Genomic DNA, 16,043 nt, shown 5'->3' on the forward strand with positions numbered 1-16,043 from the left:
GAATGAATTATCGACTGTGGCTATGGTTGAGCAGAGCCAAGACGATGACAGGTGACCCTGCAGAGAGCGCGCGCCGTGTGCCGGGCCCCGATGACAGGTGACCCTGCAGAGTGCGCGCGCCGTGTGCCGGGCCCCGATGACAGGTGACCCTGCAGAGAGCGCGCGCCGCGTGCCGGGCCCTGGAGGTGCGCCGGTCTCACGCCTTCTCCGTGGCTCCTCGCAGTGCCCCTGCGGGCCGGGTCCAGGGCCAGCGACACGCCGAGCCGGCCCGGTGCAGGGCGACGAGGTGGCGCTCTGGTTCCGATGTTACTAAGAGCGTCAAGATGGTGACCGCGGAGCATGAAGCCCAGCGCCCTGCTGAGCACGGGGCGCTGCGCGCAGGGCGGTACTGGCTGCAGGGCCAGGGACCAGGCCCCACGCAGGTGCTGTCGCTGCTCCCGCAGCACCGATGGGGGCGGAGGGGGGGGGAGGCATTGCAGGAGCCAGGGGAAGGATGTTTCTGGGCTGCCACACCCTAAGATTTCTAAGCCTTGAAGGATTTACAAAAGGAGCGTCCAAGCTCACTCAGGACACAGAGCACCCGTGCAGTGGGGCAGGGCTGGAGGCGCTCAGGACAGCTCAGGACGGCTCAGGAGGTGGGTGTCAGTGGAATGTGCAAGGCAGGCGGACCAGGATGATGGCAGAGAGGCCGAGCGGGACTCAGAGGGGAAAACGGGGCCAGCCCGGCCACCCGGTGGCCGAGCGAGCGCCTGGCACTTGTCAACACAGATCTGTGGGGGGCTCAGCAGGGGCGGGACAGGCACCCCGCTTTCGCAGGGCTCACCCTGCAGCAGGGAATGTGAAAACATCCGCGAAGTTACAGGGCACCTGCTGACAAGCGCGATCACGTGTGGAAAGCGGGAAGCCTGGCGTGCCGTGCAGGGCTCCTGGAGGCTCCCCAGGACGGCGTGGGGGGAGCCGTGAGGGCAGCGGTGCCTGCAGGCCCTGCGGGGGGCGTGGCGGGGGGCGTGGCGTCCCAAGCAGCAGGAGGGGGGCTGAGGGAAGACCCGGATGGCCAGGCCCTGGGGGACAGTCTGGGACCAGGCTGGAGAGGGCTACAGGGCCGCAGTGCTCAGTGCCCTACACAAGTCCCGACTTTATCCAGAAGGATTTTTAGGCAGCAACATGACAACATCCAATTTGAAATTTTAAAGGGTTGGCTGCCTGTGAGAAAGCGAGGGGAGGAAACAGCCGCCTGAGTGAGGGGAACAGAGCAGCCAAGGATGATGCAGATCGTCACGGAAACGCAAACAGTTATTCGGTCCCTACTGTGCCCCGGCCGTCAGCAACTCCTGTCAAAACGACCTGCTGCAGGCCTCTGAGCGAGCAGTGTTGGGGCGACTCTCCCACACGCGGACTTACAAAGCCGTCCGCGGCAGCGGCCAAGGCACCGGGCTCCTCGGCTGCCTTGGCCCGATGTGGACCTCCTGGTGTGAGCATCCTTGCCTCTCCCGGACAGCGGCGGTCGCCCGGCCGGCCTCACCCGCAACTCTGCCACCCACGGCTGTGGCCAGGCTCCCCTGGCCTCTTCGCCGACTGTCAATCCACGCCCTCCCCCTGGGCAATCTGACCCACACCCACAGCCCGGTGTCAGCCATCTGCACGCAGGGACCCTGCCTCTCCAGACTCTGTCTCCCATCACTGCCTGCTTCCCCCACACCCAGGAAGAAAGAGAGAATCACAAAGCCGCGACCCTGCCGTGTTTTTTCACGTCTACCTGATTCTTTATCCAGGCGGCTCCCTCTTCTCAGAATCTCGTCTCCCTACCTAACCCTCCAAACTCCCGCCCATCCTTCAAGACCCCACCTAAGTGTCGCCTCTGTTAGAGCCTTCCCTGGGCTCGCCCCAGGCCAGGCACTGCTGGGATCACCTCCCTCACTCCACTTACCACAACAGACGTCAGTAGTTTGATACAAGCCTGTCTCCCCAAACATGCCTGTGACCTCCTCGAGAGCAGGATCAACTCTCATCGCATTTGTACCCTACTTTCTAGGACAATTTCTGCCCTAGGGTAGATAATCATGGGACATTTGTTGACCAAATCGAGTGTGGCATCTACGTGGTGAAAAGCCCTGGGTTCTTCGACATGAACTGCTGCGAGCCTCTGTTACTTTATTTCTCTGTGTGTGCGTTTGCCCAATTAGACTCAGGCGCTCGCTGGGAGACCCAGCGTGCTGTGCATCTCACTCCTCTCTGCTATGGAGGAAAACGGGTAACGAGAAAATCGGGGGCGGCAGTGACCAGGAATTTACGAGGCGGACGAGAAGAAAGAGCAAGTTTCTGATCACATACAACAGACACTGTGGTGCTGCAGGAACTGTAAAATTAAAAGAGAACTCAGCTCACAAGCTTGACTGTATCTCTGGCAGAGTCATTGCTCAATAGGAACCTCACGAATTGAAGTCAAGCGACTGAGAACTCCAGCGGCAGTGGCTGATGGCCGGGTGGGCGGGGCGCAGCGTTCAGGGCACAGGCAGCCCCCGAGGACAGGGTGTTGGGGACCACGGTCTCCTCACACCGCCAACAGCTGCTTGTGCATTTTCCCTTCTGCTGTTCCTGGGCGGCAGAAGGAGGGGACGTGGGCACAGGAGGCAAATCGAGGCTTCCCGTTAATGAGAAGGAACAGTGTGAACGGTTTGGGCCAAGGGACAGATCACCTGCGGTGAAATCGGAAAAGAAAAAAAAAACAAAAACCGCCTGCTGAGAGAGGAGTGGCCCAGGGGTGCCACGGCGCCCGATCAGCCTGCAAGTGACGGACACAGGACCCTGAGATCAGCTGAGTCTCCTGAGTCTCAGTGCAATGAAGACTCCAGTTCCCTGGTGTGTGGTGGGGACCCTCACACACACACACACACACACACACACACACACACACACGTCACCTTGCCTCCTCCTCCTGGCAGCCTTCCATGTAGCAATCGCTATTTTCATTCAACAGAACAGGAAACTGGGGCCCCCAGACAGAAAGCTGACAGAGAGAAAGCCGGGAATGAAGGACGAGGTTAGTCCCCATGTCCTCCGGAGGCGGCTGCCTGACGTGTCGGCCTGTCCATCAGGCATACGGGGTGAGATTACTCGACCAGGAGAGCAGGGTCCGGGCTGAACGCCCTTTAGACACCGAGGACGCTGGGGACTCAGCGTCTCTGCTTCTCACTGGTTCGGTGACCCCGACAGGTCGCGGTCCCGCTACTATGGACAAAGGGAAAAGCAGCGTATGGACTTGAGCCATGGTCCGAGCACGAACCAGGGAGGCGGAGAAGTGGCGGCGGCTCAGAACGCGGACCCTGAAGTCTGCCGGGCAGGCCCCAACCCCAGGGCCACGGCCAGCAGCTGGGCGCCCTTCGGGGGGGTGGGGGGTGGGGTGTTGCTCCCCGTGCGCACCTCGCTGCGGGGCGGGCCGAGCAGACAGCGCAGAACCAGGCGTGCTGTGAGCACGCGGGCGTTTCGTTCCCGTGACAAGTCCACACGAAGCTCCTGCCCCCCGCCCCGGGGTCATTTCAGAATCCCGCTCATGAGGGCCTCAGTGCAGAGCCACCGCAAACCCCGCTGGCACCCCCTCTCTGCCGCAGGATGACACCCGCCCCGCCCCGCCCCACCCCGCGGCGCGAGGTCCTGCCAGTCCCGGCCCCGCCCGGCTCACGAGCTCACACCCCCCAGCCCCGCTGGCTGCTCTCTGCCCCTCCATCCCTTCGTTCCCGTCTTGTCCCAGAGCCTTTGCGCTTGCTGTTTCCTTTGCCTGAAACACTTCCCCCGAGTCTCCAGAAGCTGCCCGCCCCCTCAGGCAGGCTACCCCTCAGACCCCCGCCCTGACCGCCCAGCTGAGGACGCACCTGCCTCCACGCTGACACCACTCGCCTGCCTGCAGAGCCCGTCCCCACCTATGGGACTGTCTGACTTGCTTACGGGTCACCGGATACGACCTGTGACACTTTCTCTTTTCACCACATCCCCTGTGCCTGGACCAGTGCCCTCCACACAGTGGGCACTTAAAAATTATTAGGAAGAACCCTGTAAGATTACCTAACGCTAGCGAAATGAATAAATGAGTCTGATTCCGACTTGTAATTAAAGGTCGTTTTGGGCAACTTACAGGAAGGCTCCCCACTCGTCTCCTCGTCTCGGGGACTGGGCCGGTAAACGACTTGGGGAACGCAACTGTTTTGGATTCGTGGATATTTTTACATGAACAGTAAATACATAACTCATGGCGTTGCTTATACAGCCAAAACCTGGAATAAAATGAACTACCAAATAAGAGGGGACTGCTCAAAAACTATGGTACAACCGTCTGATAGAATAGTTCACAATCATTTAAAATATTTCGGAAGACCGTAACGGCCAGAGTCCACGCCTAACACCGGAGCATCTACGGAGAAAAGATGCACGGCCCCCGTTTTCACACGTGGAGCTGCCATCGAGTTCCTTTCCCATAACCTGAGCGTCTGACGGGAATGGGGGGACGCCCCGCCATGGTGCTGGGCCTCACTGCAGGAGCAAAGTGAAGGAAGCTTCCAGGAGGCCGGCTCTGCTGGGCGTGGCGCAGGGAGCCCGAGGCCTTCTGGAGCCACCCCCGCCGGTCGCCGGTCATGAACCGCTGGGTACGGGCCTGACCGTCGGGGGCCGACTACTTCCGCCACCCGACCCGAAGGATGGGTTACGATGCCTAAATCTGTTTGCTGACTGGAGAGTTCCAACCAGAACGGCCCCTGGATGCCTGGGGAACTTGCCCCGAGGAGACAGGACCCGCCCCGCCGAGCAACCCGCATCCCGCAGGCCGACAGATGCTGAGGGAAATTTCACTCTCCCCACCCACCCCGTGTCAGTCGTGGGCACCTTATTCAATTAACACGGCCGCTAAGCTGCAGACAGCGCCATGTAAAAGCCCTTCGGTGCAAGAATACGTTTTATTACGTGACAATAGTTGCCAGCACGATTTATTTCCTTCGATGGGATTCTGCTTTTTCCTTGTTAATTCAAATCTGTATTTTCTAGTGCCGAATCCGGGTCCGCGTGAATTTTTAAAGCGTTACCATCCATCTTCCCGACCCAGTGGCCACGGATAGTGGAGACGGCGCTGCCCGGGCCGCCGCGTTGCTTGCTGACCCCTCCGACTGTCGGAGGGCAGCGTCGAGGGGTGGTGGCCGGCGAGGCAGAGGCAGACTCACGGTGAGAGACAACGGTCACTTTCATTTCCCACCCTCTACACACACGTGCGCGTGTGAGCATGCACGCGCATGCACACGCACACACACGTGCACACGCACACGACCAAAAGAAACTCTGCGACATGAAAGGACAGCTCCTGTTCTGGCTCTCGAGGCTGACGGTCACATTAAACCGCCTTCTGGGGCAGCAGGGTGCAGTGTGCACCCCGGGGACCTCTGAGGGATCCCAAGACCCTTTTGGGGGAGGCCCATAGGTCACAACCGTTTTCACGGTAACACGAAGACATCACTGGCTTTTTTCACTTTCATCCTCACGAGCAGACAAAAGAAATTCCCAGAAGCTACATACGACGTGATATCATTGCAGCTTATATGTTCTTGTGTTTTACGGTTTTTCATTTTTGATTTCGAATAAGGTAAATACAGATAAACATAACCCACATAAACAAACGCTCTTTGTGGTCCTCGGGCTTAAGAACATAAGCGTCCTGGACCAAAAAGTTTCAGAGCCAATGTCCTAAGACGCTGTGTCAAATGTAGCTCTGCAGAAGACTGAGTTACGAGGCTCACGGGACTGGGCTGTGATGGAGAAGGAGCAAGGAAAGGAAAAGGCTGGTCTTATCTATATCCATAATCAAAGAAAAAGATGCTGATGAAAACGAGTTAGTAAATTTTCACAAGTGGAAGGAAGATAAAGGATGAGATTCGTTTGTTAAGGTCAGGCTAATAATCATTTTAAAGAATTTAATTCAAGAATAAAGTCATCGAAGACATTTGAGGGTTCTGTTTTTACCTACTGTTCATGTGCCTGAACCCATGCAAAGGGGAACGGCAGGCTATAAAAATGTTTGTCCAAACATGTAAAGGAAAAAAAAAAAAAAAAGTCCAGAGCAGGAATAGAAATAAAAAATGACCCAAGAGATTCATGGGACCATTCTAGAAAAAAAAGAAAGGGAAGGGATGAAGTCGTTAAGTCCAGAAGCCCAGGGTTTGGTACTTTTTGTTTGCGTACATCTGGACCGAAAAGGCACGGCAGGGCAGGAGAGTCACTGCTGTCCTCACCGGCGGCCAGTGAAGAGGGGTCAGATGTCTCCTTGAGGGCGGCTGTCGTGTCGCGCTGCCTCTGGACCGCGACTCTCCGTGTGCCCGAGCCACCTCTGCGCTCCCCCGCGAGCCCGCGGACGCCTTGCCCGGCGGCAGCGATGAAGCCCTTAGCGAGCACGACTTGTGTTTGTGAGATGAAGCAAGCGAGAATGACGGACTATGAGAGATATTCAAATGGCACATCCCCCAAATAAGGAGGGGTCGCGTTGGTTTATTCACTTTCAACTGGTATAGAGAATCGATGGTTGAAAATACGTAAAAGCTTGAAAAAGCTCAAATTAGGAGGATGAAATGGTACCAGGACTGTGTGAACTGTAGGGCCAGTGACGGCTCTAGCCAGTCTCGTGTCACCGAGGTTCTACGAAAAACTAACGAGAACAGAGAAAGGTAACAACGATTCAGATTATCTATGCAGGTCAATAGATAATGAGCACCCAGGTGAGATGAGGGTAATCCACACATCCTGCCCTTTGGCCAGTACCCAGTCTAGAGATATACAGCCTCATGAAGAAAATGCCACACGACAGCATAAAAAGAACGTTACCTCTGGAAAAAAACTATTTACTGTAGGATGCAGGAAAAAAGGTGTCTCCATTAGAATACAGAAATAAAATTCTAAAAAGCTGAATAAGGAATATTGTGGATGAGCTCCCCCAAGGTTGTCCAGAATGCACGAAGAACAGAAATGCCAATGGTACGGGAAAACATGACAAATATGGAGAAGGAAGACCAACCCAAATATTCTAGGTGTCAGAAGGAAATCGGAACAATTAAAAGAAGTAACAACTAAAAAAGCGGCATAAAGATACGCAGATGAATGGGACGGAATGGAGAGTCTAAACATAGACCTACACACGTGTAATCAGTTGATTTTCAATAAAGGTGCCAAGACAACTCAATGAGGAAAGCGTGATCTTTTCAATGAACGATGCTGGAACAACTGGATATGCAAAAAAAATGAAACTTGATACTTCTCTCACACCGTATACACACACGTATAAAAAAATGACCCGAGAGATTCACAACTCTCTAGAAAAGAGGAAAGGGAGTGGTAAATTAGTAAGTCCAGAACACCTAGGGTTTAATACTCTTTATTTAACTGCGCCTTGATTTAAGAGGGACAGCAAGGCCTTTTCTAGAAGAAAACACAGGAGAAAGTCTTTGTGGCCTTAGGTTTGGCAAAGATTTCTTAAATAGGAACACCAAAAAAACACAACGTCTGCAAGAAAAAAAATCAATGGATGGGACTTCAACATATAAAACGCTTGTTTGGCGAAAGATGCTGTTAAAAAATGAAAAGGCAAGCCATGGACCTGAAGAAAATACATGCGAAACACATACCCAACTTATAGCTAGGGTGTTCACAGAGCTCTACCAACTTAATAGAAGACGAAAGGCCCGATTAAAAAATGGCCAACAGCTTTAAACAGACACTTCACTAAAAAAAAATAAACAAATGGTAAATCAGCACACAAAGACACATCCAACATCACAGGTCATCAGGGAAATGAAGACTGAAACTGCTATGAGATACTACTAAATATCTTCTGGAACGGCAAAAATTAAACAGACCGACAACAGCAATTGTGGACAAAAACGCGGAGCAACTAGGAGTTACGCATCGTTTGCGGGCATGTAAAATGGTACCACTTCAGAAAATAGCTTTCGGTTCCTTAGAAAGTTCAACATACCCTGATTGCACCCACTGGCCATCATGCCGCTCAATTTTTACCCAAGAGAAATGAAAACATGTGTCTATACAAAGATTTGCCTGCAAATGCACTGAACGGCTTTCATTATAATCATAAAAAAACTAAAAATTTACAAGCCGAATGTCCAACAATGGGTGACCAGATAACCACGTGGTCGACTACTCAGCAATAAGAAGGGACCAAGCTATTCACACACACAAGATGCACAGACCTCAGGAAAACTAAGCTACGTAAAACAAGCAGGATCGGAAAGAGTACACGTGGTGTGATTCCATTTACACAAAAGCCCAGAAATCGCAAGCTAATCTGTAGGGACAGATGCAGATCACTGGTTGCCTGAGGAAGTGTGTGTGTGTGGGGGGGGGGGGGCGCTGTACCGCAGTGGAGTACAAACTTTTGGGGTGCTGGACATAGTCATAATCTTGACTATGGAGACGATATCGGAGAGGTGTATTTATATATGTTAAAGCTCATCAAATTATACTTTGAATATGTGCAGTTTATCGTCCACTGAGTATACCTTTGTAAAGCTGAAAATACCTCCCTGATCTAAAGAAAATAAAAACCTACGTAAAGACTCCGGCAGGGTTCAGAGTACTCCAGAGAAGGCAGTGAAGAGAGAGCCACAGCTAGATGAATCCCGGCAACTACTGATGACGATTTGGGACTTTTCCTCTGTCCCACTAAATGCCTGGAGACAAAGGAGCCACCGAGTTTGGACAGGGAAGAGAGTCATGAGTCAGGAAAGTTTTACTGCTTCAAGTTGTCTTTGACATGTGAAGACGACGACCGAAAAAGATCATTCACGTCCCTTTGCCTGAAAGAACTACATTACGACACGCTCCAGATGAGTCGAAATCTAGACTTCGAGACGGGAAGGGGGCGGGACGCAATGACCGACAGCGATTTTTTTTCCCCTCTGGGAATCTACACTGAGGAAATAACCTGAGATGCAGGAAACGACTTATTTAAGATACAAACGATAACATTAGCTGACATTTCCACGGGGCTCGCTTGCCCTTCACACGCACCACGCAATCCCCACCCGCGCCCGACGAGGACGAGGCTCCGAGGCTCCGAGACCGCCTCCCATTGACGGATGGTCTCAGAAAGGTTCAGCAGCTGGCCCGAGGGGCCACGGCTTGGATTTTGAACCCCGGCGGGGAAAATTACAGAATTCAGCCCTGAATCATGATGCTCTACTCGGAAACTGGAAATAACATTACAAAACGTCTGATTCAAAATATCAGATGCAAAGTGGTATTTATAGGTTTTCTGGATGAAACTGAGGGACGGTGCTTAGGACGTGATCCTGGGTCAGGAACTTGGGACGCAGACCGGGCGGGGAGAGTGACCGCGGGCCGCAGCGGCAGGAACCGAGTCCTTGGGGCAGTCAGTGTTTGTTGGAACAACGTGTCGGAGAAATGCTCATATAATGAACAAGGAGAAAGAACGAGCCAGACATTTTTATAACAACATGAGCCGATCTCGAAGAACAAAAAGAAAAAAACAAAAAACAAAACCAAGTTGCAGAAGGACGCGCAGCACGTGAACACAGCACAGACACCGCACTTCTGTGGTTACGCGTGGCTGCACACGCCACGGCACGGCAGGGCCCCGGAAGGCAGGGCCAGCCCAGCAGTGACGGCCGTGTGCCCCAGGCGGGGCCGGGAGCAGAAAGGGCGCTCGTGCGTGGCCGGCGGAAGCCTCTGAGATGAGACTGCGGAGTTTTCACTCCGGCTTTTTCATATTCGGTGTTACTTTTCTCCAAGGAGAACTTATTTTTCTATTTATCGGGAAAAAAAGAAGAGGGCAAAAGCTAGGAGGAGAAGTCTTCTCGAAGCCGTTGGGAGCGTGGGCAGAGCGAGTGGACAGGAGAGCGTCCGGCACAGCCCGCGGGGCCGAAGGGACACCTTGTTTTCCAGATAACGTGTCTGCTGGTGGACGAGGACCAGAGGTAACATGCAAAGGAAAGGACTGGAGTGGGGCTGGGGCGGGGGGGACCTGCGAAAGCCACAATAATTGAGTTAAGGTGGTCGGGGGGGTGGGGAGAAAGAAGAGCAAATGGCTAAATGAAATTCCACTTTATTCCTGCAAAACACCGTTGGGAAGAAGTCATCTGTGACACACAGCTTCTGTGCCAGGTGTAAGGACGTGCTTAATGAATGCCATTTAATGAAGAAAAAGGCTCTTATAAAACACCTGGCACAAGCAGGGTGAGGGAGTCACAGGAAAGGGGGCCTCTGCCGCACCTGCTGGCATTTTAATCAGCACCTTCTCCAGCACCAGCTCTCCAAGGCTGGTCACCGGTGTCAGAGCGAGGTCCCTGACCACTGCCCGCACTCACTGACAGTTTAGGGAAGATTATTTCTTAAGGACCATATGCTTAGGTATCGGATCGCCCTGGAAGGCAATTAAAAGGAACCGTTTTCCGCCGGAAGGGCCTGGCGGGCACCAGCACCCCGGCCTCACGGCCTTCACAGCCAGGTCTCCCGCTGGGGGGTCCCTGGGCTTCCAAACGGAGGTTCTAAGTCAGGATCCAGACCTTGAGGGTGTAAGAAAATCTTGCGATTTTTTTCTTATAACTCGATACTACTAAAACAGAAACTCAGTGACTTTCAACAGCCCCAGGCCCTAAAATACTTGTAGGTGTGGCGATTTTTCTTTTCTCATTGATTTTGGAGCCGACGACAGAAAGAAATCACCGTGTACAAACTTTGCTATCACTTCTCACGGTCTTAGGAGATTTTTTTGCTGTTGTTGATGTTCTCTTTTGTCATCGACACTAACAAAGTCAAGTGAGGTCCGGTAAAGCCTAAAACAGACCAATTTCCCCTGCGACGACAGTCATTAGCTCATACACTTTCTATGCCCGGACCCGAAGCTTAATTCCAAGTGTTTCCAACGAAACGATGCCCTTTGAGGGGAGACGGACCGTGGTGTCGACAGGCACGCGAGGCTGCTGTAATTAGATGTTGTGATTGGTTCAGTCCGCCAGTTTTTAATTGAGCTCCTGCCGAGACGGTTTTTTTTTTTTTTAAATAAATGATAAATGCATATCGCCAAGGGAAAGAAGCCAACCTAAAAAGGCTACAGACGGTATAAGTCCAACTCTGAATGGAAAAGCAAGACTACAGAGACGGTAAAAAGATCCGTGGTTACCAGATGGGGGTTGGAGAAGACAGAGCTCAGAGCACTTTTAGTGAAAATACTCTTTACGATGTTGTAATGATGGACATGTGTCATTACACATTTAGCCCAGACCCACAGAATGTATAATGCCAAGAGAGAATCCTAAGGGAGATATGGACTTTGGGTGATTATGACGTGTCAATGGAGGCTCATCCATTAAAAAAGAAAGAAAAAGGTACAATTCTAGTGGGGTTGTTGATCACAGGGGGTATCTGGGAAATCTCTCTACCTTCCCCTCAATTTTTTGGTAAACCTAAAATTGCTCTAAAAGAGTAAAGTCTTAAAAAAAAAAAATGAGACTCCTGTCTTTCCCCTCCAGGAATTCATCTACGAGTACATTGAAACAAAGGCACAAACCCTCTACTGCCATACAGAAGCTCTAAACAATACAAGGCCTGCAAATGAAGGACTATAAGGTTATATGCTTCCATTTTAATTTTTATTTTTTTATCATTATTATTTTGGGGGGTGAGGCTCAGTAAGTGGTGACCGTCCTAGATGGTCACAGATTGGTTGACCTCACAGGTTGCAATGCAAGGACCATGTCAGCTTACAATCCCTTATTTTTTTTTATTTTTTTATGCCTAAAGCACCTGGTCTCCCTAGGTGGTCTCCCATCCAAGTACTAACTAGGCCTGACCCCGCTTAGCTTCCGAGATCAGACGGGATTGGGCTCGTTCAGGGTGGCATGGCCGTAGACATATGCTTCAATTTTAAGGCCATGGTACAAAACAAACAAAAAAAACAACGAACATCTGTTGAGCAACTAGCATGCACCTGGCAGTCCGTTGGGCCCTGTAGAGTGTCCAGGGACCTGGGAGCAATGGCCCCACCTGCAAAGAAGAATACAGTGGCAGAGAAAAGGCCAGAGCAACGGAAAGTAATTCAAGCGTCAAGACAGACCTGAGAGATGCCACAAAGTTAAGACGCAGGCAGCCAGGGCTTCTGGAGCCAGGGAAGTGGGCGACAGCCTCTGACTCAGATGGTCGAGAGTGGCTTTCTGGAGGAAGGGGCACTGAGGCCGTTGTTCCTGTGACCATCTAGGGCAGTCACCATTTACTGAGCACCCACGCTGTTCTCATGGGTCACATTCATCTCTGACCTTCACGACCCAGCAAGGTAAGTTCCATTCTACAGGTGGGAGAAAGGAAGGTTCGGAGAGGTAAAGGAACGTGCCCGAGGTCACGCGGCTAAAGAAAGTGGCTGCGCTAGGACGTGAGTCTATGCTTTCGCCACTAGGCCACGTTGCTTTGCCGAGACGATGCGAGCACAAAGCAAGTACAGACACAGACGTGTCCCATTTCCATTCGAGCAACCCATTTGCCATGATCGATATAACTTCAAGCGACCAACTTGGCTGTATAATGAGTTTTCCTCATGGGCAACACAGACTCAGACACGCACCCCGAACAAACCACTCTGCCCTGGACGAGGGGGAAGAAAAAAAAAAAAAAAAAAAGCTGCCACCAGAAGACTAAGGAAGTCACGACTCCAAACTCTCCAAGTTCCACAACGCAGGGCTTTAAAGTACGTGCGGCTCGACAGCATATGGCAAATCAATTACTAGTTTAAATCTTAAAACGAAAACATGGCAAGTGCGGTGCAGAAATAATCAAGAACAACGGCTCGGTTTAGATTACAGTGAGCCACTAGAGTTTTGAATACAATTAATCATCATTCCAGGCAATGGGAAGCCATATTGACACTTATTCCTAATTTGAATATTTAATTAGGGTGAAGTTCTTCATCAAATTATCGCAGAACTGGGAGAAAGCCTGGAAGACTCACGCGGTTACTACCTTAACCCCTTGCCGGCTGCTCACGTGTGAGCACAGCGTGCTTCTTGCCCCCACTCGGCAGGGGGGAAGGCCCGCGCCCACGGGCGGGTCTGTGACGACTCGGAGGGGACTTCTGGTGACTGAAGCCACAGCGGGGGCAGGGAAGGGCTAAAGGGCCACAACAGAAAGGTCTAAGGGGACAGACTTCCTGGGCCCTGCGTTCTGACGTGAACCCCGACAGACACGGGGTGCCCGCCGTGTGCCTGCATGGCACTTTTATACACCCGCTCCCCCCCCCCCCCGCCCCCGCCACCTCGCTCTCACAAAAACCCCGCAGAGGAAGTATTCTCATTCCCATTTCACAGAAGAGGAAACTGAGGCTCGAAGGAGTCATCCAACTTGCTCGAGGCTGCACTGCCTGGAAACGGGGTAAAAAAAGGTGGCCGAGTTACCCGTCATGCACACGTGACGTGGGCTCACCAAAACCAAGGAAAAGGAGAACAGTTAAAGGTCAACAAAGCGATACATCCCAAGCGATATTTTGGAGATTCCGCATTGTGCAAAGAACTGGGGAGCGACCCGGACCCAGGCCCCTCAGCCTGTAGCCTCAAGCTTAACTCTTAGATTCAAAATGCGGCGCTGAGCTCCCCACGCTGGTGTCACAGGACGCTGTGGCCAGCAGCTCGGGAGCAGGGGGCGAGGTGGGAGGCAGCGCAGCTCAGGGACACGGCCGCGCGCGGGCAGCTCGAGACCGGGCGCGGCGGTCCAGGCCCTGGCAGAGGTGGACACTAGGCACAGCACCGGTGTCCGACGGGGGAGGAAAGTCAGTGACAGGGCGAGAAAATGGGAATCTGTTTTTCTTCTCTGCAAACGGTAAAAGCTCAATAACAGCCTTTATCAAACATATCAGTTTAGACCAGAGATAACATTTCCGCAAGGTCCTCTTTTTCGCGATGTATGACTTTGAAGACTTTTATTGACGTTCCACAGACGCCACGTGATTCTGCGTGACCAGAAATCACACGTTTGCCCACACGGTCTCCCCCGAGGCCCCCAGCAGGAGACCGAAGGCTGACTTCACACGCTGCACTTGGCCATGGTAGGTCTACAGGCCTTTCTGCTTCGGGACTCCACGGAGATGCTGAGAATGAGAGACATCCCGATAGTTTCCGATCAGCAATGTTCTCTTAAACCCTTGAGACAAGTTCAGTTAGCCTCTCGTGGAAATAGTAACAAGCTCCTTTTGCAGTGGCCACTTTTGGCAAGAAGCTGATCGAAGGACAGAAGGAAAGAGAGGCCCACGCAGCCCCGGTGCTCGGCCCCCTGCGTGGGCCAGGCCGGCGGCGGGAGGCCCGGGGTCCGGCGGCTGGAGGCCCGGGGTCCGTCGGCCCCGCTCCGAGTGTGCGTGTTGTGGGAGCAAATGGCGTCGGGAACTTTGAAACTTTCCTTTGTATATTACATTAATCCACATAAGAAAATCTCTTTTAATGAGGAGTGATGTAGTTACAAACTCTCCAGAGCCATAATTAGAGCAAACTAATTGAAGTTGTGTTTTGACACACTTTCCAGATTCGCGGGCGCCGGATGACATATTCACAACACTGCCGCCGCACAGCCATGGCGACGGCAAAATCATTAGGCTGATAACGCTTGTTTGCATGCTGATCATGCCGGCAGCTCTCCCTTAAATACTGCTTCTGCTACTGCTCCTTTGCCGTGAGTTTCCACTGGAAGGTATTAGCAGTCATTATTAGTGCTTTAGTGGAATTTTAACGTTAAAGACTAACAACGTGCGTTACCATATACACTGCATGCCAATTCTTCTCCTGCACCACCACTGCAAGGTTTGGGGGTTCTTCCTCAGAGCCGTCCCCCCCGCCCCCCGCCACCAACCAAGGGTGATGACAGGATTTCAGCTTCCTCTGGGACAACCTCTCAGAACCCACACCCAGTGGGATCTGAAGTCGGGATTTCTGAACACTATTCTGTTGTAAATGTTTTTGGTGAGAAAAATTCTTTTTTTTTTTTAAGTACATTAAAATGAAATAGTTAAAGGAGAAATTTTTTCCGAGCAGTTAAACAAAAAAAAAACCCCAACAGTTTACAACACGGCCTGTGGTAGTAACACTGATGGATTCCAGAGGACGCGCTTTAACCCCTCTGCTGCTGCCCTCTCGGCGATGACAGACAGACCTGGGACCACTCGACTGTGCAGCCGGCGGGTGGGGGTGGGGTGGGGGGGGGCCGGCCCGGATCTGTCAGTGTGGGGGCCCCGTCTGCCACCAACAAGGCCAATTTTTTGGATGCTTAACTCAGACACTCACACACGCACTGGAAGACTCGACAGTTCTAAATAATGGTTATTAATGACTCCCTCCTCTAAAGTGACAAATTACTTCTGAAATTTAGAACCGAAGCGGTATGAAGAGTGAACAGAACATGACAGGACACACCGGGGCGGGCGCGGAATTCCCGCTCACTGCAGGGGACGGGCGGGGCCCTGGAAAACAGCGAAGGTCAAGGCGGCGACCTGGGCTGTCCCTCCCCCCCCCCGGGCAGCCCCGGCAGCCCCGGCAGCTGGCTCGCGTTGGTGACCGGGGAGCAGTGAAAACCCCTCTGGTCTCACCTCGCGGTGGAGAGTGTAAGATGCTGGCTGCACAGTAACGGGCGGCCAGACCTGGCCCCAGCTCTGTCTCTCCTCATCCCCTCCAGGGTCCCTCAGCGGCGTCTCAGGGTCGGGCCTGACAGCCGCGAGGATCCTGGGCTTCCATACACATCTCGGGATCGGGAAACGCAGCCACCACCACGAAGCCTCCCATTCGCAATTCAAAAGGAAGCGAGGGCCGAAGACGGCACCGTCTCCACTGAAAATGTGCACTTGGGCAGAATTCAAACTGCTCAGATATACATCGCAGGATGGATGTCTCCTCTCGACCCAGGAAGATTTAATTGAGTGAAGAAAACGTTTCCTCAGAAAAACGACAAGGGCTGTACTCCTTTAAGGCCTGGGAGTTTGGGGTTTCTTAAATTACCATCCTGTACCAATCTGCTAT

The 16,043-nt window shown here is 52.5% G+C and overlaps 1 protein-coding gene, 1 long non-coding RNA gene and 1 pseudogene across 9 annotated transcripts in view; 1 reads left to right on the forward strand and 2 right to left on the reverse strand.

The window, feature by feature from the left end:
- The window catches only part of MVB12B (multivesicular body subunit 12B), a 168,799-nt gene that overhangs the window by 70,925 nt on the left and 81,831 nt on the right, over positions 1-16,043 (reverse strand). The gene's annotated exons all lie outside the window — the stretch shown is intronic.
- Positions 9,683-15,213, forward strand: LOC107506630. The gene is made up of 3 exons (XR_001595964.2): positions 9,683-9,977; positions 11,532-11,628; positions 13,981-15,213. It is a non-coding gene; the product is annotated as an uncharacterized LOC107506630 (long non-coding RNA).
- Positions 11,794-11,912, reverse strand: LOC118601498 (annotated as a pseudogene).

Source organism: Rousettus aegyptiacus, unplaced genomic scaffold (genome assembly GCF_014176215.1).
Source record: "Rousettus aegyptiacus isolate mRouAeg1 unplaced genomic scaffold, mRouAeg1.p scaffold_m13_p_3, whole genome shotgun sequence".
NCBI classification, from domain to species: Eukaryota; Metazoa; Chordata; class Mammalia; order Chiroptera; family Pteropodidae; genus Rousettus; species Rousettus aegyptiacus.